This window comes from Bubalus bubalis, chromosome 18 (assembly GCF_019923935.1).
Source record: "Bubalus bubalis isolate 160015118507 breed Murrah chromosome 18, NDDB_SH_1, whole genome shotgun sequence".
Lineage (NCBI taxonomy): Eukaryota > Metazoa > Chordata > Mammalia > Artiodactyla > Bovidae > Bubalus > Bubalus bubalis.
Genome location: NC_059174.1, coordinates 9,833,340 through 9,846,474, shown reverse-complemented (window position 1 = coordinate 9,846,474; position 13,135 = coordinate 9,833,340). Strand labels below are relative to the sequence as shown.

General features: G+C 42.4%; 1 long non-coding RNA gene across 2 annotated transcripts in view; it reads right to left on the bottom strand.

Annotated features, from left to right (window-relative positions):
* The window catches only part of LOC123330459, a 32,926-nt gene extending 24,747 nt beyond the window's left edge, over positions 1-8,179 (bottom strand). Inside the window, exon 1 of one of the 2 annotated variants that reach the window (XR_006546428.2) lies at positions 6,197-8,179. This is a non-coding gene — a long non-coding RNA (uncharacterized LOC123330459). The remainder of the gene's footprint in view (positions 1-6,196) is intronic. The other variant, XR_006546429.2, reaches the window with a different exon arrangement.
* Between the last annotated feature and the right edge of the window lie 4,956 nt (positions 8,180-13,135).

The window sequence follows — 13,135 nt, the reverse complement described above, 5'->3', positions numbered from 1 at the left end:
TCATCTGCAAACACTGTGAGTTTTACTTCTTCTTTTCCAATCTGGATTCATTTTTTTTTCTTCTCGGATTGCTGTGGCTAAAACTTCCAAAAGTATGTTGAATAGTAGTGGTGAGAGTGGGCACCCTTGTCTTGTTCCTGACTTTAGGGGAAATGCTTTCAATTTTTCACCATTGAGGATAATGTTTGCTGTGGGTTTATCATATATGGCTTTTATTATGTTGAGGTATGTTCCTTCTATGCCTGTTTTCTGGAGAGTCTTTTTTTTTTTTTTTCATAAATGGATGTTGAATTTTGTCAAAGGCTTTCTCTGCATCTATTGAGATAATCATATGGTTTTTATCTTTCAATTTGTTAACGTGGTGAATCACATTGATTGATTTGCGAATATTAAAGAATCCTTGGATCCCTAGGATAAAGCCCACTTGGTCATGATGTGTGATCTTTGTAATATTTTGTTGGATCCTGTTTGCTAGAATTTTGTTGAGGATTTTTACATCTATGTTCATCAGTAATGTTGGCCTAGTTTTCTTTTTTTGTGGCATCTTTGTCTGGTTTTGATATTAGGGTGATGGTGGCCTCATAGAATGAGTTTGGCAGTTTACCTTCCTCTGCAATTTTCTGGAAGAGTTTGAGTAGGATAGGTGTTAACTCTTCTCTAAATTTTTGGTAGAATTCACCTGTGAAGCCATCTGGTCATGGGCTTTTGTTTGTTGGAAGATTTCTTATTACAGTATCAATTTCCATACTTGTGATGGGTCTGTTAAGATTTTCTATTTCTTGCTGGTTCAGTTTTGGAAGCTTATACTTCTCTAAGAATTCGTCCATTTCTTCCAAGTTGTCCATTTTATTGTCATACAGTTACTAATAGTAGGATCTTATGATCCTTTGAAACTCCAGTACTTTGGCCACCTCATGCAAAGAGTTGACTCATTGGAAAAGACTCTGATGCTGGGAGGGATTGGGGGCAGGAGGAGAAGGGGATGACAGAGGATGAGATGGCTGGATGGCATCACTGACTCGCTGGATGTGAGTCTGAGTAGACTCCGGGAGTTGGTGATGGACAGGGAGGCCTGGCGTGCTGCGATTCATGGGGTCGCAAAGAGTCAGACACGACTGAGCGACTGAACTGAACTGAATGATCCTTTGTATTCCTCTGTAGTCTGTTGTGATTTCTCCATTTTCATTTCTAATTTTGTTGATTTGATTAGTCTCCCTTTTCTTCTTGATGAGTCTGGCTAATGGCTTGTCTATTTTATTTATCTTCTCAAAGAACCAGCTTTTAGTTTTGTTGATTTTTGCTATAATCTCCTTTGTTTCTTTTTCATTTTTTCTGCTCTAATTTTTATTTCTTTCCTTATACTAACCCTAGGTTTCTTCACTTCTTCTTTTTTTCTAGTTGCTTTAGCTGTAAAATTAGGTTATTTATTTGATTTTTCTCTTGTTTCTTGAGGTAAGCTTGTATTGCTATGAACCTTCCTCTTAGCACTGCTTTTACTGAATCCCGTAGGTTATGAGTTGTTGTGTTTTCATTTTCATTCATTTCTATGAATATTTTGATTTCTTTTTTGATTTCTTCTGTGATTTGTTGGTTATTCAGAAGCATGTTGTTTAGCCTCCATATGTTGTATTTTTAATAGTTTTTTTTTTCTGTAGTTGACATCTAATCTTACTGCATTGTGATCAGAAAAGATGCTTGAAATGATTTCAAGTTTTTGAATTTACCAAGGCTATATTTATGGCCCAGAATGTGATCTAGCCTGGAGAATGTTCTGAGTGCACTTGAGAAAAAGGTGAAATTCATTGTTTTGGGGTGAAATGTCCTATAGATATCAATTAGGTCTAACTGGTCTATTGTATCATTTAAAGTTTGTGTTTCTTTGTTAATTTTCTTTTTGGTTGATCTATCCATAGGTGTGAATGGGGTATTAACGTCTCCCACTATTATTGTGTTACTGTTAATTTCCCCTTTCATACTTGTTAGCATTTGCGTTACATATTGTGGTGCTCCTATGTTGGGTGCATATATATTTATAAATGTTATAGCTTCTTCTTGGATTGATCCTTTGATCATTATGTAGTGTCCTTCTTTGTCTCTTTTCATGGCCTTTATTTCAAAGTCTATTTTATCTGATATGAGTATTGCTACTCCTGTTTTCTTTTGGTCTCTATTTGCATGGAATATCTTTTTCCAGCCCTTCACTTTCAGTCTGTATGTGTCCCTTGGCTTGAAGTGGGTCTCTTGTAGACAGCATATACAGGGGTCTTGTTTTTTATCCATTCAGCCTTTGTCTTTTGGTTGGGGCATTCAGCCCATTTACATTTAAGGTAATTATTGATAAGTATGCTCCTGTAGCCATTTACTTTGTTGTTTTGGGTTCAAGTTTATAAACCTTTTCTGTGTTTCCTGTCTAGAGAAGATTCTTTAGCATTTGTTGAAGAGCTGGTTTGGTGCTGCTGAATTCTCTCAACTTTTGCTTGTCTGTAGAGCTTTTGATTTCTCCTTCATATTTGAATGAGATCCTTGCTGGGTGTAGTAATATGGGTTATAGGTTTTTCTCTTTCATCACTTTAAGTATGTCTTGCCATTCCCTTCTGGCCTGAAGAGTTTCTATTGAAAGATCAGCTGTTATCTCTATGGGGATCCCCTTGTGTGTTATTTGTTGCTTTTCCCTTGATGCTTTTAATATTTGTTCTTTGTGTTTGATCTTTGATAATTTGATTAATATGTGTCTTGGGGTGTTTTGCCTTGGGTTTATCCTGTTTGCGACTCTCTGGGTTTCTTGGACTTGGGTAGTTATTTCCTTCCCCATTTTAGGGAAGTCAACTATTATCTCAAGTGTTTTCTCATGCCCTTTCTTTTTGTCTTCGTCTTCTGGGACTCCTATAATTCGAATGTTTGGGCATTTAATTCAAATGTTGGGGCATTTAACATTGTCCCAGAGGTCTCTGAGGTTGTCCTCATTTCTTTTAATTTTTTCTTTTTTCCTCTCTGCCTCATTTATTTCCACAATTCTGTCTTCCACCTCACTTATTCTATATTCTGCCTCAGTTATTCTACTGTTAGTTCCCTCCAGAGTGCTTTTGGTCTCAGTTATTGCATTATTCATTACTCTTTTTAAAATTTCTTCTAGGTCCTTGTTAAACATTTCCTGCATATTCTCAATCCTTGTCTCTAGTCTATCTGTAACTCCATTTTGTTTTCAAGATTTTGGATCATCTTTACTATTATTATTCTGAATTCTTTTTCAGGTAGACTCACTATTTCCTCTTTTGTTTGGTTTGGTGGGTATTTATCTTGATCTTTTACCTTCTGATTATTTCTCTGCTTTTTCATTTTGTTTAGATTGCTGTGTTTGGGGTGGCCTTTCTGTAGGCTGGAAGTTTGTGGCTCCTCTTTGTTGTGGAGGTTGCTCCCTGTGGGTGGGGTTGGACTAGTGGCTTGTCAAGGTTTCCTGGTTAGGGAAGTTTGAGTTTGTTCTGGTAGGTGGAGCTGCATCTCTTCTCTCTGAAATGCAATGAAGTGTCCAGTAGTGAGTTTTGTGGTGTCTATGGGCTTGTTGTGACTTTGGGCAGCCTATATTTTAATGCTCAGGGCTGTGTTCCTGCATTGCTGGAGAATTAGCGTGGTATGTCTTGCTCTGGAACTTGTTGGCTCTTGGGTGGCGCTTGGTTTCAGTGTAGTTATGGAGGTTTTTGAATGAGCTCTTGTTGATTAATGTTCCCTGGAATCAGGAGTTTTCTAGTGTTTTCAAGTTTTGGATTTAAGCCTTCTGCCTCTGGCTTTCAGTCTTAATCTTACAGTGGTGAGACTTCTCCATTCATACAGCACAGATGATAAAACATCTAGGTTAATGGTGAAAAGATTCTCCACAGTGAGGGATACCCAGAGAGGTTCACATGTAACAGAGTTACATGGAGAAGAGGAGAGAGAGGAGGGAGATAGAGGTGGACAGGAGGAGACGAGTCAAAAGGGAAGAGAACAATCTAGCCAGTAATCAGTTCCCTAAGTGTTCTCCACAGCCTGGAGCACCCAGAGAGATTCACCGAGTTAAGTAGAGAAGAGAAGGGGGAGGGAGAAGATAGAGGTGACTTGGGGGAGCAAAGGGAAGAGTCAAAAGAGGAGAGAGCAATCAAACCAGTAATCACACCCCTAAGTGAAAATGGATACTGAAGATTAGATTCTTAAAGGTAAACAATTGATAACAAATACCAAGAAGCAAAGATTAAAAATCTAGAGTAAAGGTTAGACTTTCAAAAATACAATATTAAAAATACAAAACATCCAGCCTGGAGTGAGAGGAGACACAGACGCTCAGGGAGCATTGGTCTCCAGGTCTCAGGGAGCCGGCAACAGAGTCTATCTCCCTTTAGCCCAGATGACGTTCTGAGAACCCTTCTTCTCATCAGGCCACTGCAGATCTTTGAGACCGACTCTTGGGGTCTGTGTTCTCTCTGAGCACAGCTTTCCAGGGCACACAGCATCCCACCGTCCACTGTTGGCTGCCCATTTCCTTTCTGCCAGGCACTTCTCTGGGCACAGAGCCTTGAAGGTGACTATTTCCAGGTCAGCCAGTCAGCAATTTTTAGAACTGCAGGCTGCGGGGTATGGAAACTTTTTTTTTTTCTGTATATTTTCATTAAAATTTTATTTTTACTTAAATGGTTGCAAGAAAATATAAAACCTACTGCACACTTTCAAAAACAGATGGGTAGTAGGTAGCCGAATTTTACTACACTGGTTATGAAATGAAACTGACTAGAAGAAGAAACATGCAACAAATCTTTTTGCCAATTTTAGGTGCTGGGCATTTCCCCAGGGATTCCCATGGCCGTGCTGGCTCCCTTAAGGCTTTGTGTGCTGATAACACAGACCCTTCTTGAGGGCTGGGTTCTTCTGTGACAAAGACGCGTCCTAGTGACTTTGTGGCTGCCTGGAACCTTCCTCTCCCCGTGGTCGCCAGCTGGATGGTGTTACACCAGATCCCGCAGTTAAGTTACACAAGTGGCTACATCCAGACTGGAAGACAGCAAAGCCCAGGGTAATTCCATCATGCCCACATTTAGCACAGAATGAGAAATTCAGTGTTAAGCCTGAAAGGCAGGATGTGGGGGTGCAAGACAAAGCAGGTTAACAGAATTGAGAGAGGAGGGTCTTCCAGGGCTTGTCCCTGTGGAGCTGGCTGTTCCAGGGCTCTCTCCTGGAGGCCTTTCTTCACAGTCACATTTTAGAAATTCATGTTGGATGTCAGCAAAGTTTCGAGAAATACTGGAGAAATCTGTGCATGTTGCTTAGTTCAGTGTTTTCCCAGCTTAATCACAGAACATGCTTTTGGTTTGTTTTGAATAGCAGCTATTTTTATCCACTCTTTAGAAAACACCTGCTTAGAGAGTATATTGTTTCAAGCTTTTAGCTGCAACAGAATCACCCCTTATATAGAAGGAGGGCCACGGTGTGCACCTTTGCCAACGTGTATGTGAGCTCTTAGGCTAGTCCACTAACGGGAGTGATGACAGGTGTCACAAGGCAGCTTGAACTTACACCTGCATGACACTTCTAAGAAGGGTTGCACACTTACAAGTGGGGCTACTTAGTTTATTTTAGGGAGTGCATACCTGCAACCTGCCAGGCCTTGTGCCAGGCGCCAGACACATGGCGAGGAGTTTGAGGGCACTGTGATGTGTATTAAAGGCATGTTTAAAACGTTGCGGATCACAAAAGAGGAAGGGTACCTCTCCTTGAGAGAACTGAGGCTAGCATGTTTTTTTTTTTGTTTGTTTTCCCTTGAAAGGGAACAGTTGACTTGGGTCTTAAAGGTTGAATAGAAGGTTACCAGGCCGAGATGCAGGTTGGGTTGGGGACAGATTTCAGGGGCCACAAACAGAGACATGTGTTGGTTGAGGGGCGGTGGGGTAAGATTCAGAGCCCACTCCCACATGTGGGTTCATTCTTCCACACCCAGCAATCCCCCGACAGCAGCTGGGGGCCCTGCTGTTCAAGTCGCCTCTGACACATCTACTCAGAGACAGCATCTCATGCCTCGGGCTCAGGGCTCTGTGTCAGCTCCAATCACAGTCCAGTTGTTACCTGTGCTCCTGCCCTAGCAGCTATAATTCAGATGTTTCCACGACCCTCTCTTTGGGTTTGATTGATTTGCTGGAGTGGCTCAGAGAACTCAGGAAAATATTTTACTCACCAAGTAGATGGCATCTGGATGGAAGAGCTGCATGGGGCAGGGTGGAGGAAGAGGTGCAGGCACACCACTCTCCCTGACATGACTGTCTTCACCAGCCGGGATGCCTTCTGAGCCCCTGTGTTTTGGGTTTTTATGGTGGCTTCGTTACTGAGGCATGGTTGATTAAACCACTGGCCCCTGGCACCAGAGGCAACCTCTAGCCCCTCCCGCCCCCTGGAAGTGTAGGGGGTGGGACTGAGATTTCCAACCCTCCAATCACAGGGCTGTTTCCCCTGGCAACCAGCCCTATCTTTAACTGATTTCCAAAAATCACCTCATTAAGGTAACCTCAGGTGTGGTCTGTTCTGGCTATCAAAACACCTTTATAGTTTGCAGCACTTAGGAAATCCCAAGGGTCTCAGGATCTCAGCCAGAAATGGGGCAAAGACCAAGTATGTGTTTCTTCTTATAAATCCAAGTACAAAGGGCTTCTATCTACAAAGGGCTGATGAACTTGGAAAGGAGGCACTCAGACTCTGCTCTACACTTTCCCTACAGAGAGTCCCCAGGGCAATTTGGCAATCATCTAATTAAAAAACTAATTCTCAGATGGGGAGAGGGGTGGAAAGAGCTACCACAAAGCGAGTACTGCCACGTGTTAACCGAGGTGTGGACGCAGGTGCTGACCATGCAAATTCCTTTAGCTGTGCCATCTGTTTGTAAATCTTCATAATAAAATGTTTGGTTGAGTGGACTCAGTTCAAATTCATGATTTCCCTCTTCCCTTTGCAATGCTCAGTTTTCTTAAGGTTCTCTTTGATTACTGAAGTTGCCAGCACCAGAGAAATCTCATTTTTCTTGTGTATGAAAACAAAAATCTTAATCTCACGAAAGCAAGTTAACCCTCGATATGCTAGCTTTGATTTCTTTTAAAAAGCTGACTATAAAATGCTAAGCCAGGCACCCAGAGATAGCCCAAATGAGTTAGTGAGGTCTGGAGAAGAAGGGAGGGTTCAGAGCTTCCGGGACAAAGGGCAGAATCAGGCAGAGATGAAGGTGAACTGCCAGTCCAAAATCAAGGTGTCCTGGGGTTGCTCCTTTCTGGAGGCTGTGAGGACCTTGCCCTTCAGCCCAAGGGGCTGAGAGTGAAGAGTCCTCATTCACTCTTCACTTTAAATCAATTTGCTTGAACACTTTAAATCAATTTACTTCTTATTAAGATGCACTTCAATAAGAAATCGTTTCAACTCTTAAGCCATAAAAGGATAGCCTCTCCCCCAGCTACTGGTGTTGCTGGTACTCCTTGGTTTGTAGACACATCACTCCAGTCTTGGGCTGTATTATCACAAGACGCTGTGTCTTTGTCCCTCTCTGTGTCTCTTCTTCAAAGGACCCCAGTCACTGGATTAGGGCCCATTGCAACCCAGCATTACCTCATCTTAACTTGATGACACCTGCAAAGACTCTGCTTGCCAGTAAGATCACACTCTGAAGCCCTGGGGCAGGATTTCAACATATCTCATGAGAGGACATGACTCACCCACAGCAGAAAGCGACAGGGAAAAAGGGTTTTGGGAGGGGTGTTTGGTTGGTTCCCAGACGTGCTGCATGGAGATATTGCATCAGGATGGTGGAGAAGTCAGAAAACACAGCAGCCAGCCTGGAGTCGGCCGGCATGGAACGGATAAATTACACATCCCCAGAACTGCCTACCTCCGGATTTTTTTACGAGGTCATTAAATATCCTTACTGTTAAGTCCATTTTTACTCATTGCTTGCAACGGAAACTATTCTAATTTTTTTTTATTGAAATAAAATATTTGACCATAGGTACTTGAATATAATCCTTGGTTTTGGACCTAAGCATTAAATGCTTTCCTTCTTATCAATAAGAAGGAAAAACAGTCATGCTACTTCCTTTAGGATGGATGATAAATGAGAAACTCGTTCTTTTTCCAAAATAGCAAACATGATTTCTTTTTAAGTACATGAAACTATGCTTAAAACCCTCCAAGAGTTCTTTTTAAATGTAATTTTATAGATATGCCTTGTTATTAGTAAAATCTCGTTACTTTCACAAGTTAAATTATACTTCAATGTATTTGTGTATTACAGAATGATCAATTCACAGGGTAATCTGTTGTGGGAGTAGAAAAGTAGGCCCAGATGGAAAGAATGCATTTCCATGAAAATAGAGATATATGAACTAAATAAATTACTAGTTTTTAATAAATAATCTTCTTAGTGAATGACTTATCCTTCTGGTAAAATATTTACCATACTCTTTAAAAGCTTTTTAATCAACCGAAGCACTCAGGAAGCTTTAAATGACTGGCTATCCTTTTGTGGCTTAAGAGTTGAAATGATTTCTTATTGAAGTGCATCTTAATAAGAAGCAAATTGATGTAAAGTGCTTCAAGTCCTTGTGGAGTGAGGGCTCTTGGTGCTCAGCTCCTTGGGCTGGAGGGCGAGCTCCTCATTTCACGGGGCCGGAAAGGTCATGCTCTACCCCATGCTCTGATGTTCTGGGTAATTAAGACTCAATTCCTTTCAAATTACCTGAGGACCGCCCCGGCCTGAGTGACTCAGAGTGCGAGTGTTTTCCCTGCCACCTCATTTCTCTGTGTAGTGTTTTCCTGAGTTTAAGAAAGAATATAAAAAAATAAATGACTGGAGAACTGATTGAATACATGGACTCCCAGCCCCTGTCCCACATGTACTGGATCAGATTCTACAGAAGAGGAGCCCAGGAACCTGCATGTTAATCCTCCAGGGGCTTCTTGTGTTTAGACTAGTCTGATCCCCCATCAGACAACTGGAGCTGGCACCTGAGGGCCCTGGTTCTCACTCTCCTGTGGTCACGTTACAACTCAGGCTGATTCAACCTGGTGCTCTGTGATGACCTAGCTGGGTAAGATGGGGGGGTGGAGGTGGGAGAAAGGCTTAAGGAGGAGGAGACATGTATACTTTTAGCTGATTCACGCTGTTGTACAGCAGAAACTAACAACACTGTAAAGCAATTATCCTCCAATTAAAAATAAATTAAAAACTAAATTGACCAAAGATGTTAAAAACACAAACAAACAACAAAAGACCAACTCAAACCAAAAGCTCAGGATGCCAGGCCCCAACCCCAGGATCCACTTTTGTGTCAAAAGAATTCTTGCCCAATTTACTGGATCATAGGGCTTTCCTGCTGGCGCAGATGGTCAAGAATCTACCTGCAATGCAGGAGATCCTGGGTTTGATCCCTGGGTCAGGAAGATCCCCTGGAGAAGGGAATGGCAACCCACTCCAGTATTCTTGCCTGGAGAATTCCATGGACAGAAAACCCTGACGGGCTATAGTCCATTGGGTCGCAGAGTCAGACACGACTGAGTGACTAACACCGGATCACTGAGTATAGAAAGAGATTCTTTATGCTCTAAACTTGCCAAACAGCCCCCAGTTAAAGTACTACCACACATCTCGTCCAGAACTGTTCTGGAATACAGATTAGGATAATATATCCAAGAAATGTCTGGCAGTTCCTGGAGGGGGATACGCTCTCAGTGATTCCAGAAACACCGGCTCAGTTGTGCCAGAGGCACTGCTTTTCCTTCTGGGGAGGATGAGGCTGGGTCACAGGTCATCTCAAAGCCTTGTCTGCACTTGAGAAAATGAGATTGACCCACTGAATCCTAACTGTATTTCCTTTGGGCGATGCTGGTGAAATGGATGTTTCATATAATCAAACGTGATGAGGGCTCATGGCCCCCAAGGCTGACCTGATAATCAACAACCTTTTTGAAATTCTGCTGGCAAGACAGAGCAATTTTTCAGCTAGTTTCAGAGCAGTCCTTTTCTCTAAGATTCTTAATTATGGGTCCAAGGAACACAGGTTCTGACTGAGGGGAGCTGATCAGGAACTGTCTGCCTATCAAGGGGCAAGTCTGATTTCCTTTTGGGACACTGTTTTGCAGCCTTGCAATTTGTGTAGCAGGCCAGCTGAGGCTTCCATTCTGCAGAGAATTTGGGCCTGTCCTTTGTCTCAGCAGGATTGTGGAGCAGAATCAGTCAAGAGGTCTATTACCAGGAGAATTATCATTAAAAGAAACAACCATATTCTTTAAATTTCCAGAAATGAGTTTTGTGATGATTATTTACAGCCCATTAAAATTAACTGGTTTTCTTCTCCATAATAGGTCTGTCGCTTTATATTTAATATTTAAAATGTCTTCCTGGAAACACTGGATTTTGATGGCAACTTCCCAAGACCCATAAAAGGTTGTTGTTCAGTCACTCAGTCATGTCTGACTCTGCTACTCCATGGATTGCAGCACACCAGGCTTCCCTGTCCTTCATTATCTCCCAGAGTTTGCTCAAACTCATGTCCATTGAGTTGATAATGCCATCCAAACCATCTCATCATCTGTCACCCCCTTCTCCTGCTGCTCTCAATCTTTCCCAGCATCAGGGTCTTTTCCAATGAGCTGGCTATTTGCATCAGGTGGCTAAAGTACTGGAGCTTTAGCTTCAGCATCAGTCCTTCCAATGAATATTCACAGTTGATTTTCTTTAGGACTGACTGATCTCCTTACTGTCCAAGGGACTCTTAAAGTCTTCTCCAGCACCACAGTTTGAAAGCATCAATTCTTCAGTGCTCAGCCTTCTTCATGGTCCAACTCTCACATCTGTACATGACAACTGGAAATACCATAGCTTTGACTATATGAACCTTTGTCGGCAAAGTGGTATCTCTGCTTTTTAATACACTGTCTAGGTTTGTCAACGCTTTTATTCTAAGGAGGAAGTGTCTTTTAATTTCACGGTTGCAGTCACTGTCCACAGTGATTTTGGAGCACAAGAAAATAAAGTCTCTCACTGTTTCCATTTTATTTTCCCCATCTATTTGCCATGACCAACTCCCGGAGTTCACTCAGATTCACGTCCATTGAGTCAGGGATGGCATCCAGCCATCTCATCCTCTGTCATCCCCTTCTCCTCTTGCCCCCAATCCCTCCCAGCATCAGAGTCTTTTCCAATGAGTCAACTCTTTGCATGAGGTGGCCAAAGTACTGGAGTTTCAGCTTTAGCATCATTCCTTCCAAAGAAATCCCAGGGCTTTGATCTCCTTCAGAATGGACTGTTTGGATCTCCCTGCAGTCCAAGGAACTCTCAAGAGTCTTCTCCAACACCACAGTTCAAAAGCATCAATTCTTTGGCACTCAGCCTTCTTCATAGTCCAACTCTCACATCCATACATGACCACAGGAAAAACCATAGCCTTGACTAGACGAACCTTTGTTGGCAAAGTAATGTCTCTGCTTTTGAATATGCCATCTAGGTTGGTCATAACTTTCCTTCCAAGGAGTAAGCGTCTTTTAATTTCATGGCTGCAGTCACCATCTGCACTGATTTTGGAGCCCAGAAAAATAAAGTCTGACACTGTTTCCACTGTTTCCCCATCTATTACCCATGAAGTGATGGGACCGGATGCCATGATCTTTGTTTTCTGAATGTTGAGCTTTAAGCCAACTTTTTCACTCTCTACTTTCACTTTCATCAAGAGGCTTTTGAGTTCCTCTTCACTTTCTGCCATAAGGGTGGTGTCATCTGCATACCTGAGGTTATTGGTATTTCCCCCGGCAATCCTGATTCCAGCTTGTGTTTCTTCCAGTCCAGCGTTTCTCATGATGTACTCTGCATATAAGTTAAATAAACAGGGTGACAATATACAGCCTTGATGAACTCCTATTCCTATTTGGAACCAGTCTGTTGTTCCATGTCCAGTTCTAACTGTTGCTTCCTGACCTGCATACAAATTTCTCAAGAGGCAGATCAGGTGGTCTGGCGTGCTGCAATTCATGGGGTCACAAAGAGTCGGATATGACTGAGCGACTGATCTGATCTGATCTGCCATGAAGTGATGGCACGATGACCAGATGCCACGATCTTAGTTTTTTGAATGCTGAGTTTTAAGCCAGCTTTTTCATTCTCTTTAACCTGTATCAAGAGGTTCTTTAGTTCCTCTTTGCTTTCTCCATTAGGGTGGTATTATCTGCATATCTGAGGTTGTTGATATTTCTCTCAGCAATCTTGATTCCAGTCTGTGATTCATCCAGCTTGGCATTTCACAGGATGTACTCTGCATAAAGTTAAATAAGCAGAATGACATTTATACAGCCTTGACATACTCCTTTCCCAATTTTGAACCAGTCCATTGTTCCATGTCGGGTTCTAACTGTTGTTTCTTGATGTGCATACAGGTTTCTCAGGAGACAGATAAGATAGTCTGGTATTTCCATCTCTTCAAGAATTTTTCACAGTTTGCTGTGATCCACACAGTCAAAGGTTTTAGCGTAGTCAGTGAAGCATAAAAGGTAAGAGGCAGTAAGTCACCAGCAGTGGTCTGGGGGTGTATTTTCTGAGGGTCGAGGAGACAAAAGATTGCAGCTGGAAAACTTCTTGATGTCAGTGACCTTTGAGTGCTCTGAGAGCTGAGGCCTGGGAGGCATGAACTTGGAAGAATTTTCTTCAGTCTTAGAGACGAGAGAAGGTGTTGTCTGTGGGCTTCACCTGGGTGGGGCTTTCTGGATCCTTGCTGGTCCTGTGGGCATGGAATTCACTCTCTGTGGGGCTGCTGAGACCACAAAACCCCTTTTGCAGCTAAATGCTTCCAAACTGCTCAATCCTGAAATTTAAGCTTAGCTATTGGGAAATGATACTGTTCCATCTAGAAGGCAGACGTTTGCTAGTGATCATAGGAATCATTTGTCAAAATACATCCACAACATAGGAAAGTATAGATACATAGCCAAGGTGATCATCACGAAGCTGATGATCATGAGCAGCCCACGATGTGTACATAGCCTGCATCAGCGCAGGTGCATTAGGGAGTGATTTGGAATGTTCCATTTCCCAGCGGTGGCCAGGGCCCCCCGGGACTAGTTCTGTACTGGAGAGGTGTCCAAGCTTCCA